This window comes from Callithrix jacchus, chromosome 7 (assembly GCF_049354715.1).
Source record: "Callithrix jacchus isolate 240 chromosome 7, calJac240_pri, whole genome shotgun sequence".
NCBI classification, from domain to species: Eukaryota; Metazoa; Chordata; class Mammalia; order Primates; family Cebidae; genus Callithrix; species Callithrix jacchus.
The window spans coordinates 124,350,816-124,368,940 of record NC_133508.1 but is presented as its reverse complement, the minus strand read 5'-3'; the positions used below and the strand labels follow the sequence as shown (position 1 = coordinate 124,368,940).

Genomic DNA, 18,125 nt, shown 5'->3' with positions numbered 1-18,125 from the left:
TTCTTCTTGATCTTTCTGCACCCTTTGATAGCCAGGATCAAGGGTTCTCTTTATATGCTTCAAGCACATTGGAGGACTTTTAGGGACTGTACTGACAAGGTTTTCATCCCTGCAGTCTCAGCTGAGCTGGTTGTCACCTGCAAGTTCTCCACGCTTGTTCAATTTACCAAAGATTAAAAGACAGCTGAAAAGACAGGGCCCATGTGCTAAACTGTGAGTATCTGCATGTGTTCCCAAAGCAAGTGAACATCAGGAGGATTCCGCCGAGATAGTGCGATAACCCCTTTGATGCATGCTCCCCAGGAGGAAGGAAGCCTCGCGGGAGGACGCAAGAGCAGCAGTGTGGGCTTGGTGGGTTTAATGGGGCACACACAGGGGTGTGCATGCATGTGTGTCTGGAAGCAAGACTTCTGAAAGTTGCACTGGTTTCATATTGGAAGGCCCTGGCTCTTGTGGAATTTCATTTTCTTAACCGAGACATGGATATTTTAAGGAAAGTGAGCCTTTTGAAGATTTATCTCGTTTCTCATCCTGGATAAAGGGCAGGAAAGACAGATAAAATACCTTCTTTTCCTTTCAGTATGGAAGAATTTCATTCATTTTACGTTTCTTTAACAATTCTTGAATCCTACTGTGTGCCAGGCTCATTATTGGGCTGTCACTGGGGGCATAGCCATGAATAAGACAAATGACCTCTGCCCCCAAGAGTTTACAGTCTATTTTGAAGGACTTCTATTTTTTTAATTATGCAAATGATCGTTTAAGGTAAAACTTGAATGCACTGTGCAGCTTCCTGTGTGAATGTGTGCCAGGAAAACCAGCCAGGTTGGCACAGTCTTACTTTGGTGCTTGCTCCTGGGGGAAAGGCGGAGTTGTCACCTGCCACCATGGGGGTAAGACAGGGATGGAAACAAACTAAAGGCATCCTCAAGAAAGGGGTGTCAGCAGATGTTTGTGGGTATGGATGTCAGCAACAAGCAGCCTTATGAGCTGCCAACATTTCCTCCAAGAAAACACAGTTAAGTGCCCATGTGCTTCTGTCGCCCCCAAGGTAGACCAGCTTACTGGCTCTAAGCTCAGACTTCAGATCCACCCTTAGCTTGATCACTCACTGTGCAATTTTGGGTGAGTTACTTCGCCTCTGTGTGTCTCCGTTTTCTTACCTGTAAAGTAGGACTAATAGGAATACTGACCTCCTGGGGTTTATCTGTGGATTAAATGAATTAACAAGCATAAGGTGCTTACAACTGTGCATGTGAGTGTTTGCTGTCCTCATGTAGGTCAAATACATTCTGTTCCTTTGGGAGCCAGGATCATTCTGGCCCTTCACGCTGCTTCTCACGCCACTCCTTCCCAGCAGTGCTCAGCCTTGTCCAGCCTGTACCTAAGTAGAGTTTAGAACAGAGCCTTTCCCTAGCCAGAGGCATGTCCTGCCACAGAGCTGCTTCCTGCTTTCCCACATGGGCCCGTCTTCTGCAATGAGGACTGTCCTCCCGCCAGGACACTGCAAACGGATCATTTGAAAGAAACGGCTCCTGGTGCCTTTTCATTCCTTAAGCTGTTCTCACTTGCAACCAGACGGTTTATCAGGAAGGGTATCAGCAAATACTGTGTGCTTTACTGCCATTAGACGGCACTGGCATTGAATTGAAAAAGCCTTAAAAATGGCCATCAATCATTTGATATACGTAGGCAGTGATCTATGTTGATATGGCTCCAGCTACCATCTGAAATGGTTTGTCTTTCATTTTACCCTTTATATGAGGGTTATTACAGTGCACACCACTTACAACAGACATGGTTATTATGGACAATTGGTTATAGTGGTCAAAAACTGATTTCCCAAACCAAACATATTAAATCCAATACATTTTTCATAGCTTATAACCGACAGAAACCTTGGTTTCAGCTGACATTTTCCAGAGGCTTTAATGACATTACTATAGGACTCCAAAGAGGGAAAGGAGGGATGGCAGGTATCGAAATGAGCCCTGGGAACACCAGAGGTTTCATTTCCAACAACATAATTATCTAAAGGTGGGAAACTGTTTTGGAGGTAACCCCCAGAGTGCTCCTGCTCAGGTGGCAAGATGGCTGTTAGCAGTTTCTCTGCACACACTCTCCTAGCCATGGGCCCCACAATGCGTGTAGCAGTGGTAAATCAATGAAATGGGAAGACTAACCAACACAGGCCCCTTTCCAGAAGATAAGTGGGCTACAATTGGTCATGTCTTGTCCATGAAGGTCATTGAACCAATGAGCATTTTTTTTTTTCTTAATATACTCAGGCCAACAGATCTCTTAGAGGAGTATTTAAGAAGTTGAACAAGGGCAGGGGAACAGATTAAATGACCTTGAGAATCCATGCCTCATTCTCTGCTGCTTCCTAAACCTAACGTCACAGGAAATGCATGGAAATCACCATCAGATTGTTTAACACAACCCAGCACCCACCGTGCAGTTAGCTCTGTTTTCTAGGACTCTGCCTGCCCCTCAGAGATTTGGGCTCAAGGAACTGCAGAGTTTACTAGTTAAGTCATTAGAGTTCAAGTCGAATTCCATTCTGCAATGTATCTGCTCAGCATTTGCCTGAAGCTCACTCCTATTCTCCCCTTTCTGCTTCCCACACCCACCAACACCTTTGCATGGACAAGGGAGAAAATAGGGCATAATATTGGTCTTAGTCCATTTGGTGTAGCTATAACAAAATACCAGAGACTGGGTAATTAATAATGAAAGTTTATTTGGCTCACAATTCTGGAGGCTGGGAAGTCCAAAAAGCATGGCATGACATCTACTCAGTTTCTGATGAGGGCCTGGTGCTGCATCCTTCATGGTGGAGGAGCAGAAGGGGAAGCAGGTGCATGTGAAAGGGGGAAGTAGGAGACGCAGCCTCACTTCGTAATAACACACTTTCTTGGGAACTAATCCATTCCCCAGAAAACTAACCCAGTATAGTGAGAAAGACATTAATCTATCTTAACCTAATCACCTCTTAAAGGTCCCACATCCCAACACCATTATATGGGCAATTAAATTTCAACCTGAGTTTTGGTAGAAACAAACTACATCCAAACTAAGTATTCATAGGTAGAACAGATGAAAATGACACAGTCCTTTGGTCACTCAGAATGTGGACATCTCAAACAATGTGAGCTTCGATGTCAGTCAAATGTGTGTTTGAATCTTTCCTCTACCCCTTAAACCATGTCGCCTTGAGCAAGTTTCTCAACCTTGTTGCACCTCATTTTCTCTTCTGAAAAATTGCATGATGATGTGAGACTCCTGTGTAGTACCATAGACAATGGTATCCAGAAAGTTCTGGCTAAGCATTGGCCACATAGGAATTTGGTGCCCCTCCCTTGGGCCCCCACTGCACTCCCAGAGTGTTTCTCTAGTTGAGCCCTCATTACTCTTTATTAGAATTTATTTACATGTCTGTCTACCCACCCACTCTCACCAGGAATTCGTTAAGGACAAGATGCATCTAATTCATCTCAGTGTCGCTGTTGCCAGGGGCACAGTGGTTGTTTATTAAAGGTTTGTTGAATGAATGTAGGAATGTTTGTTTCCTTTCCCACTTAGGTTCCTTGCTTTGCAGGTGTTTAAGATCTTGGCTTTAGGGAATCTGTCTTGAGGATTTTAGATCCAGGGCTTTCTACGTAGTGTGTTTTCAAATTTAAAAAATGTAATTACCACCTCTCTGTTCTGAATTCTTTCCTCATTTGTCCTATTCTTCCTCCCTAGGTCCACTCTGAAAAGACTGGTCGTCTGTATCCTCTGGAATTTCAGCCGTTGTCAACTTTGAACTCCCCGTTTACCCACCTCCAGGGCAAGGTGCAATGTCTCTGCAAGGGCAGGCACCAGGAGGCAGAGCGCTAGACCTGAACCCAACAGTGACACCCTTACCCCATTGACTTAAACTCGCCAACTTCAGTTTCCTTGTCTGTAAAATGCCCTGATCTCCCTACTTAATCTATGGATCTAGTGATACAGTACATGGGAGACTGCATTGAAAATTATAGAATACTCCAAAAGGTTTGAAGACAAAATTATATTTGCCCTTTAAGAATGTTATTTGAGGCTGGGCATGGTGGCTTAAGCCTGTAATCCCAGCACTTTCGGAGGCCGAGGCGGGTGGATCATGAGGTCAAGAGATCGAGACCATCCTGGTCAACATGGTGAAACCCCATCTCTACTAAAAATACAAAAAATTAGCGGGGCATGGTGGTGCGTGCCTGTAATCCCAGCTACTCAGGAGGCTGAGGCAGGAGAATTGGCTGAACCCTGGAGGCAGAGCCTGCGGTGAGCCGAGATTGCGCCATTGCACTCCAGCCTGGGTAACAAGAGTGAAACTCCGTCTCAAAAAAAAAAAACAAAAAAACAAAAAAAGAATGCTATTTGAATCCTTCACTACTCAAGTGACTCTTAGAGCAAATGATTATCAGGATCATGTTTCCATGATTGAACACCAAGCAGCAGAGTGCAGTCCCTCATTACCAGAACCTGGCACTCTCAAGAGACACATTGGCTAGCACCATTCATCCAAATCACCTCAGACATCCCAAGCTGCATCCTGGAGAAGACATGCCCAAACATGCTCAGCTATACATGAAGGTCTACCCCTTCTGCACCGACAAATTCCACAAAATGACTTGCCTAAATAGTTCACTCCCACCCTCCGTGCCTGCAAGAGGTTTCCACTGTGGAGAAAGAAAATTACTTCACCATTGCTAGAAAGGTGCCCCACTACACCTCCTCCACAGAGACTTCCTCCTCCCTTCCTTCTCCCTCCACCCCCTTCTCCAGAGCCCCCCATCCACCCTCCGCAGCTCTGTTAAGTCTACAGAGACAAGTAGTCATGAGTTGAAAATGATCTTTTCACCTCCAGAGCAATACCTGTAGCAATTTAAATATTTTCCAAGGTTGGTCACTATTAAACGTGTTTTGATTTGTGTGAGTTTTGCAAACCCACTCCAACGAAACTTAAGCACTGAGTTCCTAGACATTTTCACTGGCTTTTCCTGCTTCGTTCTCATTTCCCATGGGCAGCAGTAGACTAAAATTAAAAGTGAAGGGGGACTCAGAAGCAAGAGTCCTGGGTTCAAATCCCAGCTCTGCCCCACACTGGATGGGTAAACTTGGGCAAGCTACATACCTCCCTGTGCCTTGGTTTCTTCATCTGGAAAATGGGAATAATAACAATAGTAGGAGTAGTACCCTCTTCATCAAGTTGTGACAATTAAAATATTTAATCCATTAAAGCACTCAGAACAGTGCCTTATATACAGTAAATCCTTAATAAAGTTATGATTTGCTTTTAGGGAAAAATAATCCTTCCTTCCTTATTGGATCCTGGTGAACTCTAAATGAGCTAGATGCATATAAAGTGCTTAGCATAGTTGGCTAAAAGTAAGTGTTTGACAAATGTAAGCTCTTTCCCCTGTCTGAAATGCGCTACCCTCAATACTGCCTATAAGATTTCTCCAAGTCCCAACTTAAACCCCATCCTCCCCTTCCACGAAGACTTCCCAGATCACTCCAGCTGAAAGAGAGCTTTCTCTCTCCTGACTTCTCAAAAGCCTTATATTATCAGTTGCTCACACGTGGAATTTATTATCTTCTTTCATGTAATAGAATAATTTGTGCACATAGCAGCTTTCCAGTTTAACTAGAAACTCACAGAGGACAGTCAGGATTAAAATTATATGACCCTTACTCATCATAAACCCTGGATAGATATTTGTAAATTTATTAATAAATGAAAGTTCTGATGAATTATAAATTCAATAATTTAATGAAAAAATAGTATTTAAGGGTGGAACTTTTAAAAAATAATTTCTTTCAAGCATCTGTCCATTCTCAAGTAGCTCTCTTGGCGGGGGGAGCCGGGCTGCTAACAGCTGGTCTGTGCACCAGCCTTAGCTTTGTGTATGCATATCTTCTCAGCCAGGCCCACTGAAGCCTTTTTTGGCCATGCTATGCAGCAGAAAGAAAGCAAATCTCAACTCCATTCAGTTCACAGGTGGTAATTATGGTCCAAGTTTCGGGGAGAATGGGTTTGAGTGAAGCTATTGGCTGAAATCAAGTTTAGGGATTTTCTGTGGATTTCAATTAGCCCAGTTATCTCTCTTCTTCCCTTTTTGTCTCCCTTACACCATCCCCCTGCAGTCATTGTGAAGTGAGAAATTTTAGTTTACCAGATGTATCTGTTCAATCTGATTACCTTGAGCATTTTCCATTACAAACTGCTAGCCCTTCTGGGGCCCCTGTTTTTCAGATGCGATCTTCCCAGAAAGAGGCCCAGGTGATGGGGTTCTGATCTAGCTTTTTTCCAGACACTTGTGGAAATTGGCCCTCTAGGTAATTCCTTGTATTTTCTGCTCAGAGACAATTTTACATTCAGTGTTTTTGTGTTTTAATGAACATCTTGTATGTAGTAGGCCTTCACATGAATACTGCGAAGTGTTTGATGAAAGACCAAATGATTGCCCTCCTAAAATCACAAGTCTTCCCAAATTACAAAGGCTATGTTCTGTGGATTATTAATTTCACCACTGCTCCCAGGCTAAGCTCAGCTCCCAGAGGACCCTCATCTTGCAGGCCCCGCATTTGCAGGGAATGGATTTGCCCACACAGCTCCAGGCCTCTCGTCCAGAGGACTCAAGGCCCAAAGGGCCACCCAGCATGTGCCAAAGCGACCCCTGCCTGAGTCCATCTTCAACCACCTCCAAATGTTTCTCTGTTGTCCTGGGATATAGGTGTCTGCTGAAGTGGGCACAGATGAAGAGAAACTGAGGCAGAGAGAGGGCTGAGCTGGCAGTTCTCCATGACAAGTGAGTGGCAGAATCTAATAAGAGAATTCCTCTTTGCTCTAATATTGGACTGTATTTCCTCCCAAACAACTTTCAGCTGCTCCACCTTCTGCCCCAGCTCTGGTCCAGGAATTCCAGCCCCAGAGTTTAGCACATAGATTCCCTGGGGCCTCAGCATAGACCCCCCAGTATGCTGGAACAGCAGAGTGATAATTACTTAGCGGAATGAATCAAACTCGAATTAAAAATTTTGCCAATTGACAAGCATGTGAATGATCTACCTTTACACGGTTGTACTTACTAACTTATTAATCCATTATTTAAGTGTTCCATAATTTAAAAACCTTCTTGATTTGTAAGTGGTAAGACTTTCCAGTTAAAGACAATCGTTGTAGTCCCAGCACCCACTATGTTCCTAATTAGCTCTGTAATTAAATTACCAATTAGAGACAACTGAAAAAAAACTCTTCATTGGATAAAGTAAAATGTCCTTAATTATGATGTTGTATCCTACATGAACAGAAGTAGAAATATATATATATACACACACACTCACATAGGAGAAATTAAATATATATGTACCCATCTATAAATGTCATCTTTCATAAACTTTTCCATACCCGAGCTTCACACTCAAGCTTCACGTCAAAGTTGTGACTCTCCTTAGTTGTTTTTTTTTTTTTTAGATGGTGGGTGGGGAGGGAGAGGGACAAAGCAAGACAACTTTATTAGCTTAAACTTGCCTCATGAAAATAATGATATTGATCAAATTTATAGGGCTTGATTCAAAAGGGAATGGTTCAAGATACTTCCAAATGAGAGCAATATAATTTTTTAAAAAGCACATACGATGCACTGTTATCTAAAGGGCTAACTTTTGCTACCTATTAACCCTGCTTTCTCTCACACAACAGCAGTTATTAGTCTACAAGACAGAACAGTGAGGAATACCAGGGTATTGTGCCGTGTGGGTCTGAGGGTTGGACTCTCTAAAGCTTCATGCGGCTTTCATGTTTTTCTGATGCATAATACAAGACAGGGAATAAAAAACAGCTATGATCAGGAAGGAAAGAACTTCCCTTTTGTTTCTGTAGTTACATTTCAGAAAATTTACCATTTTTCCCTGAGGGTGCAGAATCACTAGTGTGTTAATTAAGTTCACAACAGCACACAGCAAGTCAGGAAATAACAACAAAAAAGTCAAAACTTCTTGCAGCAAAGCTGAGTTGCTGAGGTTGCCCATGGCATATAAGGAAGTCATACCCTGCCCTCCTGTACAAGCATTCCAAATACTGAAAGTGCTGAGTAAATCACTTCTTAATTATTGGGAGGTTTTAATTCATTTTCCCAAATCTCCTCTGCCTTTCCCCTGCCCAGTCTCCTCCCAAGTTATTCTATAAATTTGTGCCTTTCGGTGCATTTGTTTTTAAGTCTTTAAGCTAGATTTTGTGTTGTATACTTCAATCAGGGAGAAAGGAATTTAACACAAACATTCCAAAGGAAATTCTAGTAGGGCGATGAAATTTAGTGTGGAAATTTTTATCTCAAAGGAGACACAGATTTGGGAAAGTTCTTATTAAGCAGCGATTTTCCATGGACAAAACTGAACTCTCAAACCCTACTATACGCATAATCAGAGCCATATTTGTAAATGGCCTTTGTATACTTGTTTATAGTTTTTAATGAAACCTAGAAATGGAATCCTGAAAGCTATTATTGGGCACTTGCTACTTTAACGCTGGTACATTACAGATGACAAAGTGCAAATGAATTGCCCTCCTTCTCTATTCAAAAAAAAAAAAAAACTTGGCAGGTATGTCTTGGCTTTTTCCTGGTCAGAGTCAAAAAAATCATCTCAAAAGAGAATGTGGAACAGTACGCCCAGAGTTTGTAGCTGAAGCTCTGACCCACAATTTCTAACGGCCAGTACTTTCCTCCTTTCACCTCTTCCATTTCATAAATGGGGAAATTTAGGCTCTCAGCAGCTTCCATAAACAGTCACAGAAAATGTTGGGCTGTCAGACCAAACCCAAAAATCAGAGCAAAACTAAGGTCTAAATGCCCAAACCTGATCATCTTGACTCTGAAAAACTTGTTAAAGCCATTCGGGCAACCGTTTGCTCAAATTTCTTTAGAAAGTCAGCCTCTCATCACATAGGAGGGATGGTACATCTTCCCATAGCATGTGATGTTCTGTTTTTGGCTGAGGAAGCTGCACCCTGCATCACACAGCTCTGCAGCAGGACCTCTCTCTACTCAACACGCTCGCTTCCCACACGAGCTGCCATATGTCTTACCCTTCAGAAGAAGTTGGGTGTGAATCCATTTTTATTTTAGCAAGGACTCTGATTCTGTTCGTCATTAATCTTCCCCCTTTGTCTCATCCCTCATCTCTTGCCAAATGACTTTTCAAGTACTCACTGAACTTATTTTAAAGGACAAAGCATTTCTATACTCCCTCTGTTAAGAGATACCATGAGAAATGAAAATGGCTGAAGGACCTTTTTTTGTTTAATGAGGAATTTATAGACATTTTTGTAAATGCCTTTCAATGCAGGAAACCCATTAAAGAAACTTAGTGAAAGTTATTCTTGTGATCTCCAAGTAGACACGGGGACAGTGATTCTCAAATATTCGTATCCTTACAGAATCCTAGAGAATTTGTTGAAAATGCACACTCCTGGGCCCCACTGCTATCTGATCCAGTAATTCCCAGGGCCCAGAAACTTACATTTTTGGAAAATTCAGCAAGCAATTCTGATGCAGGTGGTCCCAGGACCACACCTTGAAAAACACTGACCCAGTGAATGTTTATCCACATGGCAGAGATAATTTGCAGCCCTGGTTTGGGGAGAGACTGGCTTCAGGATATTGGAATGTTAAGAGGTCAGGGACGAAGGGCTTGGGTTGAGACACGGGGGCCTGAGATGTCAAAGGTCACCTGCCCACTTCTTTTCTGAGACTAACACATAACTTAGGTTGTCTTGTTTTCATGAGTTCCAAACTCACCCATTAGGAAATAAAGAATGGCCTGTTCAAATTCCTTCTGTGAATCTTTCTCAGGTTCCTTAGGAGCAAAAGGCCTGTGTTCCCTCCCAGGAGTTGGCTGTGCTCTTTGTATAGCTGTGTGTTTTCTTCTTCCACTCAACTGTCAGGACTCAGCCAATACAAAGCAGTTTCCTTGTTCTGAGTCACATTTTCAATGTGGACCATAACGAATCTGGACTTTGGAAATCAAAATGGGGAGCACAACATGTGACCTGAATGTGATTTTTTTCCCATAACCGGAGCTCTTAATATTTAGTTTTGTTTAATGACCTAAGACATGGATCTGCACGAATTACTCTTTCTGCCCCATTCAATTCACACAGAGTAGAATTCACATAACCCGGCATTAATTTTTCTCATATAAATAATCAATTCTACATTTAAAAACATGTTAAGATGTTTTATTTCTTAATCAGCTAATTTGACTGGGAAACAAAGATGCCTTTTATTCACATTTTCTTTGAGTCGTGTTACTGTAGTAAAAGTTCCCCACAAGATTTGGCCTTCGCTCACAAGTTTTGCGGCTGCCAATTAGTTTCCAGAGTCGCTATTTTACAAAAATGCTTCTCACTTTTAAAAAATGTAATTGAATGTCTGTTCATCACAGAGTTTCTTGTGTTCAAGCCCAGGGTGTTAAACATTTTTCGGGTTGACTTGGGTCAGCTTTGAAAAATTTCAGACAGTGAAACTTGAGAAGGGACCGTATGCTACAGTGTGTTCCTCACATCCTGTTAAGTATTAAGTGGATATTTAAATGGAGTTGTTATACCTCTTGACTGACTTAAAGTGAGCCATATAGTTTACAAGACTATTAATTAAATGAGAAGATTGCATGGGATGCACATGTATTTTCATAATCATTCACATTGGCCCAGAGTTGCCCTTTAATTTTCAGACTAATTAAAGTAACACATTGAACTGAAAGGGTGGGTGGTTGCGTTTCTGCATAGATGCTAACACTGATGAAAGTGAAATGGGGAGTTTTTCTTTTTTAAAGGAAAAGGAGTGGGAGAAGAAAGAATCCGCCTGAGTGGACCTGACTCCATTCTATTCATGGCTCCCTATTTGTTCCACTCCTGGATCAAGTTTTTAATTTAACAAGACTGCATTTTGCGGGGAGTTTTCAACCCCATCTGTTTGGGGCCAGAGTGTGCCCCACCTGGTGGTGCAATTGATTTCTGAATTAACTGGGCTTTATTTCAGTACAATAGAGCAATTGTTTAGTTGCTTTTAAGCACTAGGATTCTTGGAATCTGATGGGCAAAAAAATAAATCAGACTGCAACGTGTGGCTCTCTGGGCCGCTAATTGCATCTGACCCATTATCCTCCACAGTCCTGGTTCAAACTTTGACACGGCTGACTTGGAGTTTGAAATGTAAATGCAAGGGCTGCTTTTGCAGGTCATCATACTGCAGAAAGTCCATTCCTGGAACACTTTCCGAGGCCTGGAAAAGAGAAGAAACAGATATTAGCAATTATACCAGGATTGTGCAGCTGCTGGCATTTGGGACTGGCAGCCACAGCCACAGGCCCCTTCTCCCTCCAGCACCACCCAGCATGAGGAGCAGAGATGGAGGGGATCAGGCTGTCCCAGGGAGGGAGCAGAGCAGCAGCAGAGGTGTCAAAGGATCATGTGTTCATCGCATCCAGGGAAAGAGTGGCTGAGGGGAAGCTCCCCTCCTCCTCCCACACCCCACCCTTAAAAAGCATGCTCTACTGGCATATACTTAGCAACTCTTTTTCCTGCCTCTATAGCTTTATCCTTGCCACCCTAAAGGCTCCTTGAAAAAAGTACAAGGTTTCTAAAGATCCTTTCTTTACAAAGAAAAATTCCTTCGCTCCTGGTAGGCGCATCCAAAAGAAATATCTTGTGCTGCTCCCCAGCCTGGGTCTGACACAAGGATACAAGTGTTCACCCTCAGCTCTGCTCCCCTGTAATCATGGCTGTCTCTGTGGGGGTCGATCCTAAGTTTATTTAACAGTGATTTTAAGGGATGGAGCTGGGCCCTGAAAGGACAGGAGAGGGCTGGAGAACACTGCTGGGGGAAAGGGTGATTCCAATTCAGGAGGGGTTCTGGGGGCTCAGAGGCAAATTGCAGCTGGATCCAGTTCCTCAATCTGGTGAGAAAACAGGTCCTAGAAAGATAGAGGAAGGGGACTTCCCAGGGAGCAGGGCTGCCAACAGCACAGAGTCATCTGTGCAGGGCACAGGCCCCCAGTGTGGCAGTCTACAGTCACACCTGGAGCTGCACCCAAGGCAGTGGTCTAGACATGGGCTTCATTCAGGGTGACAGGGCAGTTCAAACCCCAGCTTTACTATTTACCAGCTGTATGGCCTTGGCCAAGTCACATTATCCTTCTGCCTCAATTTACAAAATGTTCAAATGGGGCAGTGATAGAAATAGTAACTACAAAATAGCACTGTTTGGGGAATTTGATGCTAACTTGGTACACAGTAAGTGGTACATCCTAAGTGTTTGATGAACTCCATCACTAGAACCAAGATCTGGCCTCATCTCTTTGTTTGCTGAAGAAAGTTCAAGTTCTCCCAAAGAAGACCACAAGTCCACACTGTAATCAACAATATTAACATGGCACACATACAGGAGGCTTGGCTCCTGGCAGACTGAGCTCCTGACTTTCCAGAGATCACCATCCAGCGGAGGAGACAGAGGCAGCTACACCGATAAGAGAGCAAAAGCACTGGCATCCTGTACTCCTCAAAGCCCCATGGACCTTCGTCAGTCCAATCTTGCAGAGCATTCCATTCTGCCCCTATGGGATTCCTGTCCCTCTTTGTGGCAAGGAGGCAATGCCTTGATACGCTCCAGATCAGGCCGGGGTGGGTCACCTGACTTGTAGCATTCCATTCCCAAGATCAGGAGTCCAACCTAATCTCGCTATTTGCTAGTGTGGTGGTTAATTGAATGTGTCAACTTGGTTGGCCTAAGAGATGACCAGATAGCTGGTAAAACATTATTCCTGGGTGTATCTGTGTGAGTGTTTCTGGAAGAGCATAGCATTTAAATTAGTAGGCTGAGTAAAGAAGAGCTCCCAGGTTGAGGGTAGTGGCTCATGCCTGTAATCCCAGCACATTGGAGGGAGGATCACTTGAGGCCAAAAGTTTAAGACCAGCCTGAGCAATATAATAAGACCCCATTTCTACAAAAAAAACAAAATGAATTTGCTTGGGCATAGTGGCAGACTTCTGCAGTCTCAACTACTTGGGAAGCTGTGATGGGAGGATGGCTTGAGCCCAGGGGTTCAGGGCTGCAGTAAGCTGTGATTGCACCACTGTACTCAAGCCTGGGCAACAGAGCCAGACCCTGTCTGAAAAAAAAAAAAAAAACTCCCTCATTCCCTCACCACCTTACTAACACTGGTGAACATATCATTAATCTGCTGGGGTCTCAGATTGAATGAAAACAGAGAATGGTGAATTCCCTTGTTCTGCTTGAGCTGTGACATCCATATTCTCCTGAGCTTGGGCACTGGAACTCCTGGTGTTTAGGCCTTCAGATCTGAACCAGGACTGACATCATTGGCTCCCCTTGTTGTCAGGCTTTTGGGTTTGGAAAGGAACTCCACCACCAGCTTTCTTGTGCCTCCACCTTGCAGATGGCAGATCGTGGGACTTCTCAGCCTCATAACAAATCCCGTTCTATACAGCTATATATATATCCTATCGGTTCTGTTTCTCTGGAGAACCCTGACTAATACAGCTGGACTTGACCCTGGTTTCTTATCTCAGTGGATAATAGAAGATGATACTTTTGTGTGAGTTTAAGAATAGCTCCTGGGTATATTTTGTAAGTGTGTATGGCGCTGACTTTGGCAGTATTGCAGTAGAGTCATCCCAGCCATGCTCCTAGGCTCAGAGATAAAGAAATGTACTGTATTTGGGGACAGGTCTATAATGCACCTGGAATCCTATATTTGCTAGGAAATAGCAGCACATGGAGTTATTAATTAGCACTTATGAGTTCATTAGCATTCATAAGTAATGTCAACACAAGCTGATAAACTAAGCTAGGTTGTTTGGGAAGGGGATGTCAAAGAGAAAACTTCTCCCTCCACTTGGATTTATAGCAATGTTACTTCCCTAGAATCGACTCTCACCAAGGAGTCAGCAAAAATAAACACAAACACACATGGCAAGACAGTAAATTCCCTGTATATGAGGGTGGCCTCTCCCGAGTTTCTGGTTCCCATTACTAATCTACCTCATATTGAATGGATTTGAGACTCAGTTTAAAGAAAACATACAGTAGCAATATAACCAGCCAGGGATCCGTATGTGATTCTTTTTCATAAAATTTTCAAGTTGAAAGAAAACTTAGAGATCAGTGCATCATCTACCCATGCTTCAGGTAAGGAAACCCAGGTTTTAAAGTTAGTAACAACTGGTCTGGAAACTTCACATCCTTACCTCAGTTTCTATGACTCAAAAATGGATGAAACTGATACATCGAATTCAGGGCCAGAAAGTCCACTTGGATCCAATGTTATCACTTCCTTGAAACAGTCCTTCTCTCCACCAAGAAAGCTTGCATCTTTTACTCTCTGTATCGTCTTTTAGGAACCAAGCATCGCTCACTCACTTCCCCTTTCAGTCAATCTTTCAGCCCAGCTCAACAAGAATCAATGGTAGTTGATGTCTATACTTCAGTCTCTTCTGGGCAGAGCAACCAAGTGAAACACTGTGGGAACCGCTGGACTTCTAATGATGAAAACTATACTGGGTTTAAATAATTTAACTTACTTGGGACTAAAAGGAGCTTTAGAGATGGGAGAATGAAGGGGAGGAGCAATTGATTGGAGGGGGAGACAGAGACATGGTTAGAAAACTAGAAACTCCCAGAGGACTATCAATTCTCAGTTCTTCCATCCATTTGGAAACATCACCATTTTTATGCAGATCTAAAACATTTAAATTAAATTGAACCGTTGTTTTAATAGGTTTTTTTCAAAACAAACACTTTTAAAAGCTTTTCCCACATTCAATCTATACAGGTATTTTGCTCACAAAAAGCCCACTCACAAAAGTCTAGCCCACAATTTTGGTGGTAGCATTCACCTTTTGTTATTGTCTTATACAGTCTTTGCTACATTAAGCTTTTATCGAATTTCTAAAGGGCACTCAGTATCGTCAATTATGACGTCTGGTTTCAGACTTGATTTTGAGTAGCAGAGCCTTACTCTGAGTCTCCGTGTGCAGTATGTAGGTTGACACCTTGGCCTATGCTGGAACATCTGACATTAAGTCTATGTGGACTAGATGGGAAGTGAGGGAAGACCAAGTACTAACCCAGGATACAAATGGTTCTGTTTTTAGAAATTTTTGTGGATCCTTAATTTAGAACAGTTGCCCAAGTGGGACATCCTGCTGACATTATAATTTTTCAACAATGCCACATTTCTGCAAACAAGCATGGTTTCTATCCGGGTAGACTGGCTGTAGTTCTCAAATACATTGTTGATTATTCAAATCCACTGATACGTGTTCTGTACACTTATTAGCAAAGAAAACAACCAAGAAACCAAAGATGGCCTCTACCTCACATTTAAGTTCATCCAGAGGAAATACTGGATTCACTCTGAGACTCAGTGTTAACCTTTAACTTGGTCAGGAGCTTGGTGCCGAAATAGCTACCAAGTCTCCTTGCCTCCTGATACATAATGGTCTGACTGTTGTTCCTTCTATGCCCCTCAGGTCATCACTAGATAACATACCGTGTGATCATGAGAGTTCATTACCTGCTTTAAGCTCCCTTGGGATGCTGAAATCTTGGATTTTGTGGCTAGCATGTGTGGTGATCTTGTGTAGAATCTAGTCTTCAAAACTATCATCAATGAATTTTAATGATTTAGCAAAGTAGCTCATGCCAACATGAGGTCTTTCAGAGAACTATCAAAATGCAGGAGCTTCTGGATGGTGATGTCAAAACACCAGTGTTCTTTGTGATATCTAGGCCCATAATCAATCACCGACTTCCCCTGCCGTGCCTTTCAGCACTGCCATTTTAAATAATTTGGGGGCAAATGGGCAATTTTCAGTGACATAAAAAAGCTGAAAAGGCATCAAGAACTCCAGTGCTGAAGACCCTACGGATAGCCAGTGACCTGAAGGATGTCTTTTCAGCAGCCAGGTTTGCTTGGTATTTGCCAGAACTGAGATTTGCTGTTAGTATAAACGCGTCATTCCTGCATGCTCAGGTAAGGCTTTTGTAAGATGCCACAGACAGTGACTAAAAGGCACTAAAGCAGAAGCGACTGCAAGCAGGAGGCTGAAGAAAATAGACTGAAGGACACTTGAGAACCACGCTCCCCACTGAACACCTGCCAATGGTTCCACATCACCCACACAGTGAAGTTTATGCTCGTCAGCATGGGCTGTAAGAGGCCTCCTTATCTAACCCTTCAGTGTCTCTGACCTTGTCCTCTACGCTACAGAAACATTCATCCATGCCATTTTTCATCCTGTACTTTTGGTCTGCCTACAAGAGTCTTCTGCCATAACCTGAGCTCTTTTTTTTATTATGCAAGGCTAAGCTCAAGCATCGACTCCTCCTGGAAACTTGCCTTTACCATCCTTCTCCAACTACATAAGGTATGACTCCTCTCTCCTCATCTCTGCCACTGCAGTCACCATGATGTTTGCAACAGTTAATTATCCTTTCCTCCACTTGACTGCAAGGTCCTTAAGGGCCAGGGCTATTTCTTATTTCTCTTTGTCATTTTCATATTCCCTGTACCAAGCACAAAGCCTGTCACACAGTAGATGCTTAATAAATGTTCACTGGATGAATAATAGTCTTCAAACAATATGAAAAGGCTATGGGAAAATGGTAAATACCATCTAACACATCTACTGTGGCATATCAGAAATGGAAGGACTAATTTTGAACCGAATGGTTGGGTAGCCTGGAAGGTAAGGAGTTTAAGTCGTTAAGAGTAGCAATATGTATCCCTGCCAGCTCCAGCTCTGCAGACACAGCTCCTACTGCTGTGGCGGCTGGTCTCAATTTTGCAATAGATATCATTGTCTCTCTCTTCTAATAAAGATTCTCTATCCTCAGCTAGCATCTTTTTTGTCTATGTGCCTTAATTGGTGGAGTGACCCAGACCCTTATTCTTCAGGGGTCTGAGCCCCTCAGCCTCTTCTCAGGCCATCGTTGCAGCACTTATCCATTTACCCATCAAAACCGGGCAAGAGATCATCTAAAGAGAACATCCAAATGGCTCACTGGGTGGTAAAAGTAGGTCTTCCTGCTTTCATTCTGTAAGAACAGCTCTACTCCTCTTGATCAATCAGGCTCAAATAGTGCTGCTAAGAGGGTGTTTCCTCAGCACATGGACTGAAGTGCCCCACCATCAGCCATAGCTTAGAGTTCAATGGTACCCTGCTGCATCCCCTGATGGAAGCTTTCTCCCTTTGGACGCCAAGACTTCTAAGCCTGCAGAACCCAGAACTGTAGGCAAGAAAAGTACAAATTCCCCAAGTGGGTTACCAGGAGTGATGGTAAGCAGAGCCATAGTGACTTTCATTCCTTGGTTCCTGAACCCATGCGTTCTGCCTATTGGGAAACAGCTCCAGGTAATGGTTATTGATTTAAAGTGTACACTGCATTCTGGAGAATAGTGCCTGATCCTCACAGATACCATCTTCAAGCCTTCAATAGGCCATCTATGTGCCTTCAATAGGCCAGTCACTCCAGCAGACCAGATTCTTCTATGTGGTACTGTATGAGATAGGGCCATTGAATTCATTGTCTGGTGCACCTCCTTTGCCATAAAGTGGGTCCCTTGTTATGACACAAATGTGATGCGGGATCCCTGTTGATAGAAAAATACTTTAAGCTTTCAGATGGTGGTGAGGCTCTGCAGCAAGGAAAGGCAATCCCATTCTGAAATATCATTTATTCAAGTTAAAATGAATTGGTGCTCCTTCTAGCCATGTAGCTAACTTGCCACCAAGTGGCTTCTCGTTGACCTCAAAATATAGTATCATGTTGGTAATTGTTCTCTGCTGCTGACAATCAGACACTGAGCAGCAGCAAGAGCTATGTTAATTTGGTGAGTAGGAGCCACACTGTAGACCGGCATATCACCTCCAACCCTAACACTCTGGCTACTCTGCTGATGCACCCTTTGTGCCAGCACTGCTGTGACCCATGGCAGAGGCTGGCTTATGTCAGCTGGCCTAGTCATTCTATCTTTGTGTTGAATGCTTTCTGGTGGGTGTTAGTTAACATGTGATA

The 18,125-nt window shown here is 43.1% G+C and overlaps 1 pseudogene across 1 annotated transcript in view; it reads right to left on the bottom strand.

Annotated features, from left to right (window-relative positions):
• Nucleotides 1-10,242: 10,242 nt before the first annotated feature.
• Nucleotides 10,243-18,125, bottom strand: part of LOC100897053 (uncharacterized) — a 43,930-nt pseudogene continuing 36,047 nt past the window's right edge. Inside the window, exon 5 of the transcript XR_001912519.4 lies at nt 10,243-11,309. The product of XR_001912519.4 is annotated as an uncharacterized LOC100897053 (transcript). The remainder of the gene's footprint in view (nt 11,310-18,125) is intronic.